Source organism: Polyodon spathula, chromosome 9, assembly GCF_017654505.1.
Source record: "Polyodon spathula isolate WHYD16114869_AA chromosome 9, ASM1765450v1, whole genome shotgun sequence".
NCBI classification, from domain to species: Eukaryota; Metazoa; Chordata; class Actinopteri; order Acipenseriformes; family Polyodontidae; genus Polyodon; species Polyodon spathula.
Window position 1 is genome coordinate 33,998,319 of NC_054542.1, and position 17,355 is coordinate 34,015,673.

Below are 17,355 nucleotides of genomic sequence, written 5' to 3' on the forward strand. Positions count from 1 at the left end.
GTTGTCGCAGGTCACACTGTCTTTTCCTCTGCAGTGCCTCCTGTGGTGGCTGACTATCCCTCGCAGTGTGCACTTCTCCACAGAAAACATCTGGTTTCTGTAGTAGCTGATCCTCCTTTACTTCCCTCAGCAGCGACTCCAGTTGTCTGCTGGTGGTCACACTTGTCTAGCACTTCTTTGTCTGCCTCCAGCACCTCAAGCTTCCTCCAGCCCTGCTCCATTTCCCACTCACACAGTGGGCATTTTGTCTCCTCATGTCCGTACTCTTGGCACCAAGAGAAGATTAAAATGCCCGCATTCTTCACCATATGTGACAACACTGCCACATTCACTTGTCTTTTTGTAAAAGAACAGCACTCCCAAAGCAATGGTAGGTTTTAAACAGGGCAGTGCATGTATATTTATTTATTTTCACACAAACAAAATAAACAAAACAACCCAACTCCAGTTTGGAGTGCTAACTAAACTAGCCACAATCCCTCACTACCAGACTGGACGGCTATGCCGTTTACCAGTCACAAACACTTATGCACAAGTGTAACTTTAAGACCGTACCTTGTTCCCTTTGTTCCCAGTAAACAAACAAACTCTGTCTCCAACACCCAACCATCCGTGATTTATTTATTTTTTTTAATGAGCTCAATCAGACACAGCTGATTAGCATTTTCTTCTTATCTTTAATTAAATAATAAATTAACCCATATAGGAGACCTTTAGAAAGATGGCCTCCTGGTAACTTCAGTTTTATCAAGAAGCGTGTCCTCTCCTAATCCCCATGGTCCTAAAGCCTCCATATTCCCCATTCAAAATCACAATAAACCTTTTTTCCCCTAATTGAAATTATCCCAAAAACGAGGATGTTCAAAATTTGTATCCTATTAAAAAGTGTCGCGAACAAGGGTTTCACAAATTAGACTTAAGAGGATTACAAACCTATTTCATTGAATCCACTCAAGCCCAAGATCCTCAAGATCCACACACTTAAATCCCATTGGACACTGGTAGCCTTCTCCATCTGGTGAGCAATGGGTATCTGGAATGGCTAAATTATTCCAGGTCACATTCCTGAAAATTGGACAGAAAAAGAAGTGTCGTTACAAGACTACTGACAAATCAACAAGTAAAATACAACCAAAACACAGCATCATTCCGAGAGCCCTGTAAGACAAAGAACAAATATCCCACCCAGTCATTCTGAATTGGTAGTAAATGGATACAATGTGGTGCTCTACTGTCTTTTTTTTTTAGAGGGACAAATTATTTATTCAGGGATGCCAAATATTATATAAGCAAGTGGTCCGAGTGGGGTAAACCAAACACCACAAGCAACACAAGCCACCATGGGTCTAACACTTTCACCAGGATGCCACATTCACTGCTCTTGTTTTAAAATGTGTGACAATGTCTTCATATTATTGGTCTGTACAGCATCATTTAAAAAAAAATTAAATAATAATCATTTGTTTTCACGTCCTGGAGGTTCACTGTAAATTTACTAAATGCAACTAAAGACTAAAAATAGAAATATGCAAAAAGGCATGCCTTCAATAAACCTCAACAACAACCCCAGCCTCTGGCCACAGGTGTGATAATAAATGCTGTTTATTAGCTTTAATTAAAATCAATGGATTAGAATCTGCGAGCCAGACACTCTTTGCAATTGTTTATTAGTTGGTTGAAAGGACTGCACATAATTTATGGCGGCATCACAAAGGCCAATGGAAGGCACTCTGCTGAATCAAAATACTGTTTATTATTTGTTTGATTCATAATCTGTTCTTTTTCATGTCGATCTAACAGCTCATCTCAAAATAGAGTTGATAAATGAAACACACAATGTAAAAAATAAAAAGCCTGGCTGTAGCAGATCACTGGATGTAGCAGATCACCCTTGCAGAGTCATACAGATGGTCCTCATAATCCCATAAGAAGCTCAAGGTTATAGTAAAAGGTATTCTGAAACTTCTAGAGGGTAGGAGTTTAAAATAATATAATTTTGTTGTAGACTGGTGCAAAATCAAGAGTTACCATGTTCACAATGTACAGTGTGATAGCCAGTCATGTAGGGTCAGTGAAATAATTAAATAAAATGTACAACAAATTACGTTTAACATACTAGATACTGTACACTACAGAACACTGATTATATCCATGTAACAGTTTAAATGTAGATGCATTATATTGCTAGAAGTCCATTCAACCTTGGTGTTGAATACACATACGCTGCGGTAAGTTGGTTTCACAACTTTTATCCCTTTACACCACAGAAATAAGCTGACAGAGGAACCTTGGGTTTTCCGGTCACCTTCTGTGCTATCTGGATGCTGGTTTTCATAATTTATTTCAACTAAGCAGAGTTTCTCTTCTTTCCTATTACAATGGCAATGGTCTTTCTTTTCTTTTTGCATTGAAGAGCAGTCAAATTGTTTTCATGACTCAAAATTAGTACAGAAGGGTCCTGATATTGCTTGTTTTCTTGTCTAGTTGACTACTTTTATGGATTTATTAAGAATTCAAACTCGTTTATAGTTTTACTCCACTTATTCCCCTCCTTCCTTCACACAACCTGCTCAGCCAGGACTGTCCTAGACACAGAGTCACTGGGAGGCCAGGACTTCGGGAGCAACAGCAGTAGGTTAGTTTAGGGGATGTTGATCTCAACCAGTATAGAGAGGGCTTCGTAGTGTAGTAAGTTCCTGGAGAGGGACGTCTCTTTTAGTGAGGCTAGAGCTTGCTTTGTGTGGCAAACTTTTATTATTAGCTTTGTTTTGTTGTTTTCTTTACTACATCTGACACTAGGGCTACCACTGCTGGTACTCTACTGACAGCAACCTTGTTGTTAATAAATCTGAATGAACACCCATAGCTCTGTGTCTGACTCGTTATTATTCAGTGACGACCCAATGCCGTAACACTTCCCTGTTCCAGCCCCATATTCTGATACACTCAATAACTTGTGCAAGAGCCAGACAACCTCCATATCCCAAAAAATAAGAAAGGGCCACATCCACTTGAATATGAATCTGTAGGTATATTAATTCACAGCAGGGAGAGAATAACCACAATTAGCCATTTCAACATTTTTAGAAGGTCAGAAAGAATATCTTGTAGAATTGAGCTTGCACAGCACATCTCAGTCACACAGGCTTTTTTAAATTTTTTATATAGCAAATGTAGGAACGGCTTTCAAGTGAAACCAGTTACACAGGGGGAGGGGGAACACAGTGCAGTGATCAGCAATATTTTAGTTATAATTACATTATAATTCATAATTGCCAGAGAAGCCCAGCAGTGTATGCTGATGCTCTATAAGAGACACAGCTGGAGATCCATCTACAAGTTAATAAACTAAACCTTCTTTTATCTAAGACAGGCATGGCAACTCTGATCCTGGTTGCCCCGCGATGCACTTTGTATCAGTAACAAACTGGGTACGTCCTTGCTGTTTTTTCCAACAGATGGAGATCATCTCTAACCCCGTAAGGAAAAACTACAAAACAGCCTCAGCTGTATCCTGAGGGAGATCCCCAGGGGTCACCCACTGACTAGACTGATCAGCTAGGAAGACATATTTCTCCTTCACCTAGTACTCTTTCTGGTATACGCCTCTCCTTCTCTCTCTTCTATGCAATACTGTTCCAAATTCAAAAAGTATACAGTCTCACACCTGTAAAGGTCAATATTTTTACGTGGCAATATTCATTTGTTATTTTCTTAGTGCCACTGTTGGCCAGCATGCGCCTGTACACTTTACTACTGTTTTCTGCTGATTACAGTCTTTAGTTTCACCAATCTAGCATGAAATATATAGGCAATTTGAATATATAGTGCCTTTACACAAAATCGATGTGATGGAAGAGGAGATAAAGTGAATAATGGTGTATCAAGTCGAATTTAATATGTAATCTAATTCAAAGCAATTTGAGGGGAACCACAAGAAAACGCTAATCAACAAATAGTTAGAGGGCAGGATAATACTGGAAGGGGCACCAGTGGGTTAGACACATTATTTATTTATTTTTTTAAAAGTGAAACTGTACAGTACATTTACCACAGATATGCATTTTTTTTGTTTGTTTATGTAATCAAATGACTTTTCAATTTCCTAGAGTACTTTGGTACAATACCCTGTTTTATTAGGCACAGTAAAACACTGAATGTAAATAGCAGAAAAAATGACAGATCAAAACATTTAAGGCAAGGATATTTCTCTTTTATTAAATTCAACTGAGCTGTGGCACCACTAGGATTATTATTTGTATTTATTTATTTATGGGGGGGTGTATTCTAGGTTAGTAACCCATCAATCCAGCTCCATCCATATTTTATGTGACATAATTTACATCTGATACAAACTATCCATCTGATGCAAATGGTCCGATATTAAGAATTTTCAGATGGCCATAACACACCAGTATCAGGGTATATCATATATCATGGGTGACAAAAAAAAAAAAAAGGGAGCCTGTCCCTTATTATTGTCCAGCATAGAAGAAGTCTCCTGTTACCTGTAATACCACATTAAATGAACGGACCTCTGCCGAGGCAGGGTCATGTTACTCATGGAATGACCGCCCACAGAGAACACAGGAAATCATGCAATCTTGGTTTAATTCTTGGGGTCTTCTTGGGATTTATCAGAAAACATCAAATCTGTAACCATGCTGCATAGTACAGTATCTGGATATTGATGGGCAGTCACATTTTAAAGAGTTTTCAATAATACTACTGGATATTTTATACATCTGCCACCTTTTCCAAACATGCCCTTGGGACACCAAAAATACACTAATCTGGAAGATAAAAACTGATCTCCACTTAGAAAACATTGGCTACAATTTGTCAAAAATACAGTGACATATTCTGAAGTATAAGTGACAGTAGGAAAGTGTCTTTAATTCTCTCCCTGGCTGTAGAGCAGAGTTTATTTATAGTGTAAAAACACGCATTCCCAGACAGATTGAGGCCATTCCGTTTTCAGATTGTGGATTGACTATTAAAAACCCTCCCCACCCCGTCTGATCATACTCAACTGGCCTCTAAAAGGTATTGTCCCTGATTCCCTCCAATGTCATTTCCAGGTCTGCAGCCTGTATTAGAAATTAATTAAGAATAACTTACACACACACACTCCATGGGAAAAAGATTGACCTTGCCACCAGTTGGTGTAACTACATTAAAGGCAACACATGTTTTGCAATTCAATTCAAAACATTGAATAACAAATTGCACTGACTCAATAAATATTCACATAAATTAGAAATGAAACAGAAAGTCTGAAAATGTTAATTATGCTTGTTAAGAAACCATTTAATTGACAAACTTTTTAAGCAAATGATGTGCCAGCTATTGCTAACTGCCACGTTTCATTGCGTTGTCCATGAACAAGACCTTTGAAGCACGTTGCATATCTGGCATTGTGTTCTTTAAGCTGCTGATGCTCTGTTAACTGTTTTGGAATAAATTCTCCACAATCCTCTTGTCCACAAGTTACAGTAAGTACATATATGGATCTCACACACTGTTAGAGATGTTGGCTTTCTCAAAGTCCCATTCTTTTAAAGATAAACAGTCCGTATTTAGATCAATTGATTAAATCATATTGACTTATATTGACATATTAAAGAGTTCACTTACCCTGGCTGTGTATCGTTGGTCACACAATGGTAAGTAAACGTTCCAAACATCTGAACGCCCAAAATTCCATAAAGGAGGAGGAAGAAAAGCAGAAAAAAGGTCACACTCCAGATCTGACCGCCTACGAAAGAATACAAAGCTCTTTCAAAGTGTACCATCACCTGGTATTTGATATTTTACTCAATATATGAAGATTTCAAGTTGCTCTTACTTTCAGCTGTTAGTAATTCTTGATCGTGGGAGTTCAAATCTGAAGTAAATTCGAAAAGCACGGATCATTATAACAGCTCTGGGTATTCGCAGCATTCCCCACAGTGACATCTGGTCCACAAGATCAGCAATTTCAAACACCTAGGACAATAAATATTAAAGTCACAGTTAAACAGATGTCTGACAGTCGCTAAAAAAAAATCCAGACAGGACCATTTTTTATTGTAGTCTTATTACCATCAAGATCAAAGAGACCCAGATACAAAACACCATGAATCCATCAAATACACACCACCGGTCCTTCAAGTAGGAGGTTTCTCCCTAAAAACAGAAGTATAGAAATCATATTTTAAAGTAAAACCATTAACAAAAGTTGCCATGAAGAACACAAGGTTTGTTATGACTGCCTCCATTCCTCTCCACATCTGTTAACATAACAATCTGTGGAGGAGAGTGGGGGGGGGGGGATGTGTGCAACTGTCTGTTTATGATGGCAATTGATGGTTCAACAATTATTTAAATTATCAATTCAAGTTCTACTTGTAAGCTACTAGTTTAAGATGTTTAATGTTAATTCACAGAAGATGGAATATTTAGTAAACAGCAGGACTGAAATAATACAATCCATCAATATGGAATAGTACTTGGATAGATAACTGTAAAGAAATCAAAATGAAATACTCTTCAATTAAGGCAATTAGGGAAACTGTATTAAAAAATATTAAATTTTCCATTAGAATCTCTTGGAACGCAAAAACATGATGAATGATAAAGGCATTTATCAAAAAGGCAAAGCTAAATGCCAAATTCACCGGAAATGTGCGCAAATCATATTATCACAATTCAATGGGTTATTCTTAATTTTCCCAGTGCAGCAAGAAACATACATTCACATTATTTTAGGCACTGACAAGCCCGATTCACAATGACAATGAATACCAAGGGAAAAATAACTTGTATATTGAAGATTTAATTAACACATCTGCCGATAACCACATTGTTACATATTGTAAAGCAGGAAATAAGTTGAGCCTATGTCATTTATATTGTTAATTCAGAAGACATAAATTAACTGAAAACATGTATACCACTTGAGAAAAGAAAATATGTAATCTTTATATGATTTCTTTATGAGCTAGTGTTAAACAAAATAGCAATGTGGTTGCTGAGGCATGATGCAAGATGCAGTTCAGAATAAAATGGCAGTTTCCACAGAAATATATATAAAAAAATAAATCATAACCGAGGCACTTTTTCGAATTCAACTGCAAAGTCAATTAAAAAAGGTGTCATCACAACCAGCTGTGTACATCAGCCACTTACCAGTATCCTCTTAGATCAACCTTTTCCTTCTTTTCAAAAACATTGACTGAATAAAAGATCTGTAATGATTACATCCCAATCTAGCTTGATTTTTAACTTGTATAGTAATAATAAAGCAGTACATAGTAGATGTATAGGCCTATGTTTGAGTTATATGTGTTATATTGGCCCTCGCAGCTTGTAAACAGACTTTGGCTTTAATCCTTGCTCCGTTCACATCACTCATGCCAAATATTACCCACGTACACAGAAGTTTGCCGTCCTATAACCCTATAATATTGCACGGATAGAAAGGCAGGCTTAATAAAGCAAACAGCCGTGCTGTAAGGCTCACAACAAATGTTTACACGTCTGCCAAGTTGGCGCATCTATGCAAGCTTACAGCATTTTGGCCAGAAAAGAAGCAAAACATCCACTGCCAAAAAATGGCACTAAAAATCTTTGGGAAAGTCATACTTAAAAGTAATTATTCACTGCACTAAAAGAAACAGAACCAGTGAAGAGGCTGGAGTGTAATCTGTGCACAACAACACATTTTAGTTTTGTTTTATTTTCTTCGGTTAGGGTCCTCATGAAAAAAATGGGAACCCTTATACTCTGATCCCTTAAGTAAATGTGGGAACAACAGAACCCAGAACCACTCGGAGGGAATCACTCATGATTGCAAACACCATAATATAGTAAGGGATATGTATATATATAAAAAAAAAAGGAATGACATTTGAATCCACGTATTCTTTAGTTATTATCTATGAGGTACAGCAGCAGAAAATAAAACTCTGATGGGTGTTTGTAATTTATTTTACAGGGTATAGTAATTTCTGCACTTCAGGTTTATTGTTCTAAGGATCCATTTTATTTAAATGTTACTTACAACAGACATGCTTTCTGGTTTCTCAGCTGCTGTTGTTTTTTTTTAATTTAAAAGATATATAACAAATACTACTATATATTATGTCAATGTCATTCTTAAAGATCAATTTTAAAAAAGTCAAGTGTTGCCATGATGTTTCCCTTGACAATCTTTTTTTTTAATATCTGGGTATTTCTATTTCACTTCAAGATTTAAAAAAAAAAAGATTGATATGTCATTATGTGGAACATTTAGAACAAATAACTTAGTTTCATCAGGATTATAATAACAAATAACTTATTTATTTAACATTTTTCTAGAATTTTTCAAGCTAACATACCAAGAAATGTCAATTCACAAGCTACCATTCCTTCAATGACAACATGGAAGAGGACCACAAGCATCACATTCGTTTACAGCTATTTCGATCTCATACATACTGTTTTGGGAAAAAAAAAAAAAAAACAACAAAAAAAAACACTCTACTAGTAGGTAGTCTTTAACTGGTTTAACCTTTAACCTTTTACACTTACAACTATAAAGTCTGTTTCAAAAAGCTTGTTTTAACATGTCTGCTCTAGTGCACTGATAGTGTAAGGATTATTGCCCACACAATCAAACCGGTAATTCCGCAATAACGATCCATAATGTGGTACGGAACAGAAAAGCCAGTGCACTTAAGGTTTTTTTTTTGTTTTTGTTTTTTGGGACAGAGGTCAGATCTCAAACATCAGTGAACTAGAGCAGACATCTTGAAAAGAGCTTTGAAACAGACTTTAAAGTTAGAAGCGTAAAAAGTTGTCAGAGCGTTAATGAAAAAATTACAGCTGCGTTAATTACAGTCGTAGCAACACGTGGGGGTGTATAACGTTATATTTTTTGGAATCCCGTTACTTACTCTTTAAGGAGATCAGGTTTAAACTGTAGCTATTACTTAGATTGCAGACCAGCAAAGCATTACTTAAACTACTTTCATTTGGTGGCCCAATACACATTATCATAAGTTAATACATGTACAAGAGTACCCATGACATCAATACAAAAACAAACAGTTATCCCTCCTGTCAATTTGCATATAATAGGATTAGAAAGCCAGAGAAAAAGCCTCACATGGGAATACAATCATGGAAATTCCACTGTTAATTTCATTTTTTTTTTTTTTTTTTTTTTTTTTTTTTTTTAATAGTATAAGCCATTTTGATTTTGCTTGGCAGCACAAAACAGAGAAGGCAATCATGGCTCATTATCATTATTATCTTCTTAAAACAGAAAGGACATAATTTTCATAGTCTCACAAGGCTTTATATTTGTAGATTTCCAGACTTGTATTCTTATTTTGACATTGGTAAATACAATGTGTCCTGTTACCACACTATACACTATTAACTTCCTGCACAATAGATATCAGTCCTGTCTGTGGCTCAGGTAGGATCCTAATGCATGCTGCACATCTATATATGTAGAAGGATGAACTGACTTCACCCAAAAACAAAGGACTTGTGAAAACTCTCTTTTAAGAAAGGATTTAAAAGCATAAGGTATTAAACTTGTATTGCTTTTCAAGGCATGTCAAAAAACTGAGATAATGCCGGACTGCCTTTTCCATATCTTTCTGGCCATACATGGATTTCTGGATCAAGATATTTCCATGCCTTGACCTTTTGGGTTTCTTGCACAGCATGAAGTTATTCTGAAGACACCTGACCAAGCTTGGGTTCCACAGTAGATCCTAAAATGAAGTACTGTACTTAAGGATTTTGGTTTGGAGGTAGCCAATGAAATGTACTCCAGTTGGAATATTAGGAAAAGCAAGACAAGGGATCGGTCGAGGTCAGGAAAATGACAATTTAAAATCGTCAATAAGAAGCAGACTAAAAAAGACCCACACACTGTATTTTCCAAAGCAGACGTAGTTTAGAAATCTCGAACAGTTTATTTCATTTTTTGATTAGTTTTCTGTTTTAAGACAAATACACGTGCATACATGGCAAGTACATTAAAATTGTAGTTAATTAACACCTTAATATATAGTAAAAGTACTAAAACAAACGTGTCTTTCTCAACATGTTCATGTTGAGAATACATACTTTCAGAATTAAACCTTTTCCACATAGCCATGTTAAAAACATTACATCTTCATGTAAACCCTAACTAAGAAGATACAATAATATTAGCTGTGTAAGAGTAAATCAGTACATCTAAATATGTTCTGTCTATATTTTACTAACAGGTTAATTTGTATATCACTGAGAAAAGCATGACAAAAGGTGAGCCTGGTAAAAAGAGACACTTAGTTGTACTTTTTGTATGGCCTTTGTTTTCATCACGCTGTCCAACGTTGAGAGGTAAAATGTTTCAAAATGAGTTTAGTTCATCTACCCAGACATAGAGTACAAGTGCATCTCAAGAGTTAGGACACTCTGAAAACTCCAGCTCTCCTTTGGGGCACTGCAGTCGTACGGCGGTCCATGTTTTGACTGAGCCAGCTTTAATACACAAAACAGATAGGAGTTTGAGTTCCACTTGTGATTTTGAACATGAGTTTTACAGGTTTTGACCTTGGAAGATGGAAGATGTTCCAGGAGCATCATGTATATGTATTTAGTTGATAATCCAGGAGTTATGAATATTCCCAGAGCTTTTTTCAGTGAAATCCATAACCTACCTCTATGAGGCGCAGGTAGGAATGTAATACATGCTGCACAAAATTATTTTTTGTGTGTAGCAGCAGATCAATTTACTTCGCCAAAAACAATAAGGTACTTATAAAAGTGCTGTTTGACTCCCTCCGCTTCCTCATAATTTTTTAACTTCTATCATTTCCAACATGATATAAACCAATACCTTAATTTCCAAACTGCCATGGGTTCTTTACCTGCAAGTTTTAAATGTCAGACCTTTTGATGTTTTAACAACCTGACTTTTACTACTCTTCTCTGGCATTTATGAAGAGGCAGGCAGTCTCCTCGTTTCCTGCTTCAGTTCATCGGGATTTTATTTATTTTTAACCATTCACTAGCTTTCATGTGCACACACTTGAGCCATAATAATGTATTTTTAACGGCTCTACTTCCAGATCTTATAGTTTGTACATGCTTCACTTTCCACTGAAAGTTATTCACATTATCTCCTGCACGTTGTGTGGTTTTACCATTTCTGGTCTGCATCTAAAAATAAAGATTGATCTGTTTTCACTTGGTAGTTCTCTGTGTTTAGTCACTGGAACTTTTCCCCTCTCTCATGTTAATGCTCGCTGCCTATGACAATCACTTCTCATCTCCTGTGGGAGTTTATCAGTATTTAAAAAATTGTAATTTGCTATCACTGGCATGGCAAGATCAATTTATAAGACACAAATAATCAAATATATTTAGTTATTTAATTTCTGCTAAGTAGGCATAAATAAAATAAACATTATTTGCGTGCACTAACACTAAAAGTGACTTTGTTAAAAAAACAAACAAAGTTGTGTATTAATCATTGTTACCATGATCTATGTCTTTTGTTAAATTAGGTTATATCATAAATAAGGCCTCAATTGTTTTTTTGGTTTTGTTTTGTTTTGTTTTTTTTAAAAACTAGCCTACTTCAAAAAACTGGATTTCGTAATTGTGATTATTTGTTATCTGGATAAATGTAAAACAGCAGTGACATTTTCAGAAAAAACGGGTCAAAATGATCCAGATAAAAGCAATCTTGATAACAAAATATAGGCTTACAAAATCCGGATCACTTTGATCCAAATTAAAAGTTTTGAAAAACTGGCCCCTGGAGATCGGTGTTCGAATCCAATGTCATTGCCAACCGTGACCGGGAATTCCCAGGGGGTGGCATAAAATTGGCCGGGTGCCACCCGGGTAGGGAGGGCTTAGGTTGGCAGGGCAATCAACGGTTCACAGCGCACCAGCAACTCCTGTGGCTGATAGGACTCATGTGGGTCTGCAGTGGAGCCATTCAGAACTGTGTTGTCCTCCGGCACTATAGGTCTGACGGCTTCGTGGTGGATCTGTATTGCGAAAAAAGACGGCTAGGCAGGGACACGTTTCAGAGGATGCATATGTCAGCCGACATTCCCTGAGTCGCTGGGTGATTTGCAGCTGTAAACCGTGATTAAAAAAAAAATACAATTGGCGATTCCAAATTGGGGAGAAAACTGGGGTAAAATCATTGGCGACAACTAAATAAAAAAAAAAAAAAAAAGCACAATATATATTATATATGCAGCAGGACTTCAGTCTACAGGTAACCAGAGTGACAGGAAGATAGGTAAGTGATCCTGCTTCAAGTAATTAACATTAGCTGTATTGAAGTAACATTATAAAGGTGGTGTTGTCTTAATTTGGTGATCTAGCGTTTGTGATTAGTACCAGGTGAGTGTGGTTAAATTGAATAGAGGTTGATTTACAATTTGATTGGTTTCCACACAGCTTTTATCCATCTAGTTAGTACAATAGACAACTAGCCTATTAGTTCACCAGCACGAAGCGCCTCGGAGAAAATCAGAACGTAGCAGCACTCTGTAAAACGCCAACTACTAGACAGGTTTGTACCCTTCCCTTTATTTCTACGACAATGAAGGATATGCACTTTTAAATTATCTTTGCTCTGCCAAACAGGGGGAAACACCAATATTAACGAAAATAGGCTGAAAGCAAAACAAATAAATGAATGATACCGGTTATGAAAAACTCTGAAATGAACTTTACTTTTGAAAGAGATCGACCTCTCCAATTCTCCGTGCAAGTGCCTGTCTGTGGTTTGATCATTGTGTTCACAACCTGTATGTTAAGGTAGCCACTAGGCTATTTTAAAGTAACATGTATGAGACCATACAAGGGGTTTAAAGCCAAATTGATTTTTTATCATGCAGTTCTTGAAGATTAGCAAAAATCCGCCCTGTTTATCCCTGTTAGTACGGTCATGAGTTTTATGGATCAACTTTCCCAACTTGACAATTTGTGCATTTAAACTGTACCTTATGTTGATAATCCATTTAATTCTTTATATAAGCAGTACAGTTTATGGCTTGTATTTGTATTATTGTAATCAGGTTCTTCTCTAGATGACCGGATCCTTCGATGTTGGTTGTAATTCTTCCATAACTTCAAAAACAGCATAATACAAGACAAATGTTTTGACAAGAAGATCATAGAAACTCCTGCAGGACATGACAGTTAGGTGTGCACTACTTCCAAAACTATTAACTCCTGTGGCAACACTGAAATAAGAGTATTTAAAATGTATTAGAGAACTGCTAGCCCACCTTTTACTCTCGCAATCATATACCAACCTCTGGTTTTAATGTTAAAACTGAAGTACTGTGTACAATATTACTATTAATCGTGTAGCTTTTTCTTTTTTAGAATGTCTTTGTTTAAATAATGCTTTCCCCTAGCAAATGAAAAATTTAATGAACTGTGATTTGAATTCAAATCTTTTTTTTTTTTTAACTTTGCACCAGGAGTTGGCAACTAGTCCGTACACAGCTATGCATATATCCATGGCAGTCAACACGTCTAACACACACGGCATTGGATATAACTTCCGTTTTGTTTCAGACATCCATGACTTATTTGTATGTAGAAAAAGATTCAGCTTAATAATGCTACCCGGCATGACTGTGTGATCATGATTTAAGGTGCTGTGTCTGTGTATATTTTCATTATTTTTAATTTGTCAATTTAGCTGTTCAAATTTCTCTTTTACTGGTAATTAGGAGCCATTCGTGAAGCAGCTGCCCATTTGCTGCTGTCAAACTCAAACGTATGTTTTGATGCACTTTTTTTAAAGCAAAGTGTATATTTGCATCTGAAACTAGAGGAATAGTTGTTTTTACAGATTTGTAAAACATTTAAGATAAACTTCAGGAGGATTCCATTGAAGGTGCCAGACACATTGAACTATTTCACAGTATTATTAGCACCTTAAACTCTCTTTCTCTAAGTTAAATAAAACGTCAAATACTAAACTTCTTACATTCTGATTTTCCCGTTTACCATGGTGGAGGGTAACGGGAAGCAGGAGGAAGATGGAAGCTGAGGGGCACTTAAAAAATGGTCTAATTGACCACAATATATTATGAAGCACCATATACATTATAATCTATGTGCCTCCTCATAAATTCAGAATCTGCACAAATGAATTAAATATGTCTATAAAATCAACAGGTTATCAGGTCATATCCAAATGAAATCTGAAAGGTCTATAAAAGGCTTGAAGACAATGCAAAGGGAAGATTTATGAAATAGCATGTCACAGTGTGAAAGACAGAGGCGATGCACATAAGTGTCCACATTTTTAATATGTGCTTAAATAAAAGTGTTGAGCATTTTTCAACCTTATTGCAAAGGCTGCATCTAATAATAATGTGTGTTGTCAAACTGAAATATGTTCGTTTTTAAAATGGTTTTAATTTAGGTGCACACAAAGGTAAAATACAACCATAAACTGTAACAGAAACTCGCCATAGCCAACCTGTAACGTATATAATGAATTAATAGTGCAATACATTGTTGTATGCTTCATTTCACATATTTAACCCCCTGTGCTTTGGCACAGCATTGAAAACTAGCTACTGTCTCTCAATGGGGTTTCCTGCATTGCAAAATAAGTAAACAAACAATTGTGTAATTAAATAAACAGTTTCTTGGTGCATACACTGTTTAGCTAGCTATGAGATATTGTTAATGCAAAGAGTTTTGCTTAATGTGACTATACATTTAGTAATGATGTTTTGCCATTTTTGCTAAGCATGAAAACACATTTATTACTGTAGCACAGTTAATGTGTACAAAACCATTAAACATGATGTGACGTGTGAAACTGGGACATGAAAACACATCATATCCTGAGAGCAGCTGGTAATATTCCAGATGAGTACTGTAGCCACTATGTAAATGTTGTAGTACAACAATATGCTGTACATACAATATTTGCAAACTCGTAATTGCTTAAATCTAGTATCATACAAGTAGTTCCTCTAAGACTAAAAAGGGATTATAACGAAAACTACCGTGCTTAATGCAAAACGTACCATGGTACTAATTAATTAATATATATATATATATATATATAGTATATATATAATCAAAACGTATAGAAATTATATATATAGATATATAAGTCAACATCAGTTTTCAAATTTTAAAAAGTTTTTGTTTCTTTTGGTCCTTTTTAGAGATACATCGTTTTCAAAACGAAAACACACCCTTTCTTTTTTTAATGTTCTTATAACTAAAAAAAAGTCGTTTCAGCAATTTCCATTGAGGTTTGAGATTAAATCTTCATAAAGAGTAAGTACAGGAGAACTACGATACTATCATAACTACAAGATAGTTCCATTGTCTTTCAAACAAATTATGCTAGAAACCTGGATTCAAGAAAATTAATATAGAAAAGTCTAGAAAATTCTGGATTGTAGGAGAAAATTCTTAGAGAGTATAAAAGAGTTTGGCATAGGATGATTGTTGTCATTACCAATAAGTCAATATGATGAAAAAGTAAAAAGTGAAATCGGAGAAGGATACAAGAAGATTTCCAAGCATTTGAGTATTCTAATTTCAGCTATTGTTTCTATTGTCAAGAAGTACAAGACGCATGGTACTGTCACAATGCTCCCTCTGTGCATTGTGCTCCCTTTGGAAGAAAAAAGGTACTTTCACCAAGAACAAGCAGAAGAATTGTGAGAAAGCTTAGTAACAATCCGAGATTGACCATTTCAACCATAGGTCGAGTATTGCATGGTGAAGGTCTCAATGGTCGCAAGCCAAGGAAAAAGCCACTCTTTGGAAAAAGTCACAAGAACAAATGCTTAAAGTTTGCAAAACGGCATTTGAGGGATATGAGTTCTGGTCAAATGTTTTATGGAGTGATCAAACAAAAAGCAAGCTATTTGGTCATGCTAATAGTTGTTATTTTTGTTACTATAACACTTTATAGGCAATGTCTATGTGATGTTGTATTGGCTTTACTGATCGCTCCTTCCAAATATTTGAACACTGCATGTCATGTGAGTAGTAACTACAAAAGCAGCGATTGGTTACTAAAAAGGTAAGCTAATGTGTGAGGCTTCTGGTAGAGAGAATTCTTGTAAAACTCCAAGAAGCAACTCTGAGTAACCAGCCACTCTACGTTCCTCCCTGAGACCTCGTGACATAGAGTGCAGGGTGACAAAATGATACAAATGTATGTTAGGTATGATTTCCTGTAATTATTTAGTTAGCTCTACATACTTTAAAAACCACAAAACCATGTTTTTCTCATCTTACTTTTTACACTATTAAATGATTAATTGCAGTAAATATTATAGTAAAAAAATTAAAAAAGTAAAAAATGTGTTACTAAAAAAGTACCATACCCACATATTTCCCTTTATGGTCTATACATGACATCTGTTTCCCATATATTATGAATTTTCTCTTTGAAATATTTACCTTAACAATGCCACGGATGTGCATTTTTGCTATCATCTCAGCAGAAAAGAGGAACATCAGCAGAGTGTTCGGGGACAAAGGTCACATATTGAAGGGGTGGGTAATGCTCAAATGTCTTTGGGGTATTCATGCACACAGAGATGATCAACTGTTTAAAAGGGCCATGTTTCATAGAAGGGTGATACTCACTGGTTTATTTATCCACAGAATATCTGCGTTGTCAGCTAGAGTTTCGTCTGGACCAAAATCTGTCACAGGTTGGGTTTCTACCCGCGAACTTTGCTTTCGTTTCAGCATGCTGGGACTAGTAGTGCTATACAAGGAGTATATCTGGGGGGGGGGATACAAGAATAACACAGGGTGATCTATAAATAAATAAATGATAAATTAAAAAATGTGTAAAAATGACTTTTAAACCATTTACAACCTTGGTAAACAGGATCTTTGTTTTAATTTCATGTAGGTTACCAATGTAAAGCTTGCTCATTCTCCAACTCAAATTGCAGGATAAAATAAAGATTGAGCCAGTTTCCAATTGGACAACATGTACATAAGCAAGCTGCATGTTTGTATTTTACTGTAACATTACAATATAGTATAATAAGGAGGTGTTTGTATGAAGTTCTGGGAGACAACTGTCTTTGCAAACAAGGTGGATTACATCAGGTGGATTACATCAAAGTCTAAACATTACAAACTGTTAAAATGCTGTAAAAGGATTACTGTACCCCCTGCATTAACTTGCTGCATTCTGTGCTGCCCATATTGCGCTAATGTATTTTTCAACTCAATACGGATTGTTTTGGTTCTCATATCAAAGGTCATAAATCAGCTGGGTATTACATTTGTCAATTCTTGCTCAAGAACATTTGCCAAGGGAAAGGTTATTTGTCATTGGTG

At 35.9% G+C, this 17,355-nt stretch overlaps 1 pseudogene; it reads right to left on the reverse strand.

The window, feature by feature from the left end:
• The window catches only part of LOC121321078, a 113,742-nt pseudogene extending 96,957 nt beyond the window's left edge, over positions 1-16,785 (reverse strand).
• Positions 16,786-17,355: the final 570 nt, after the last annotated feature.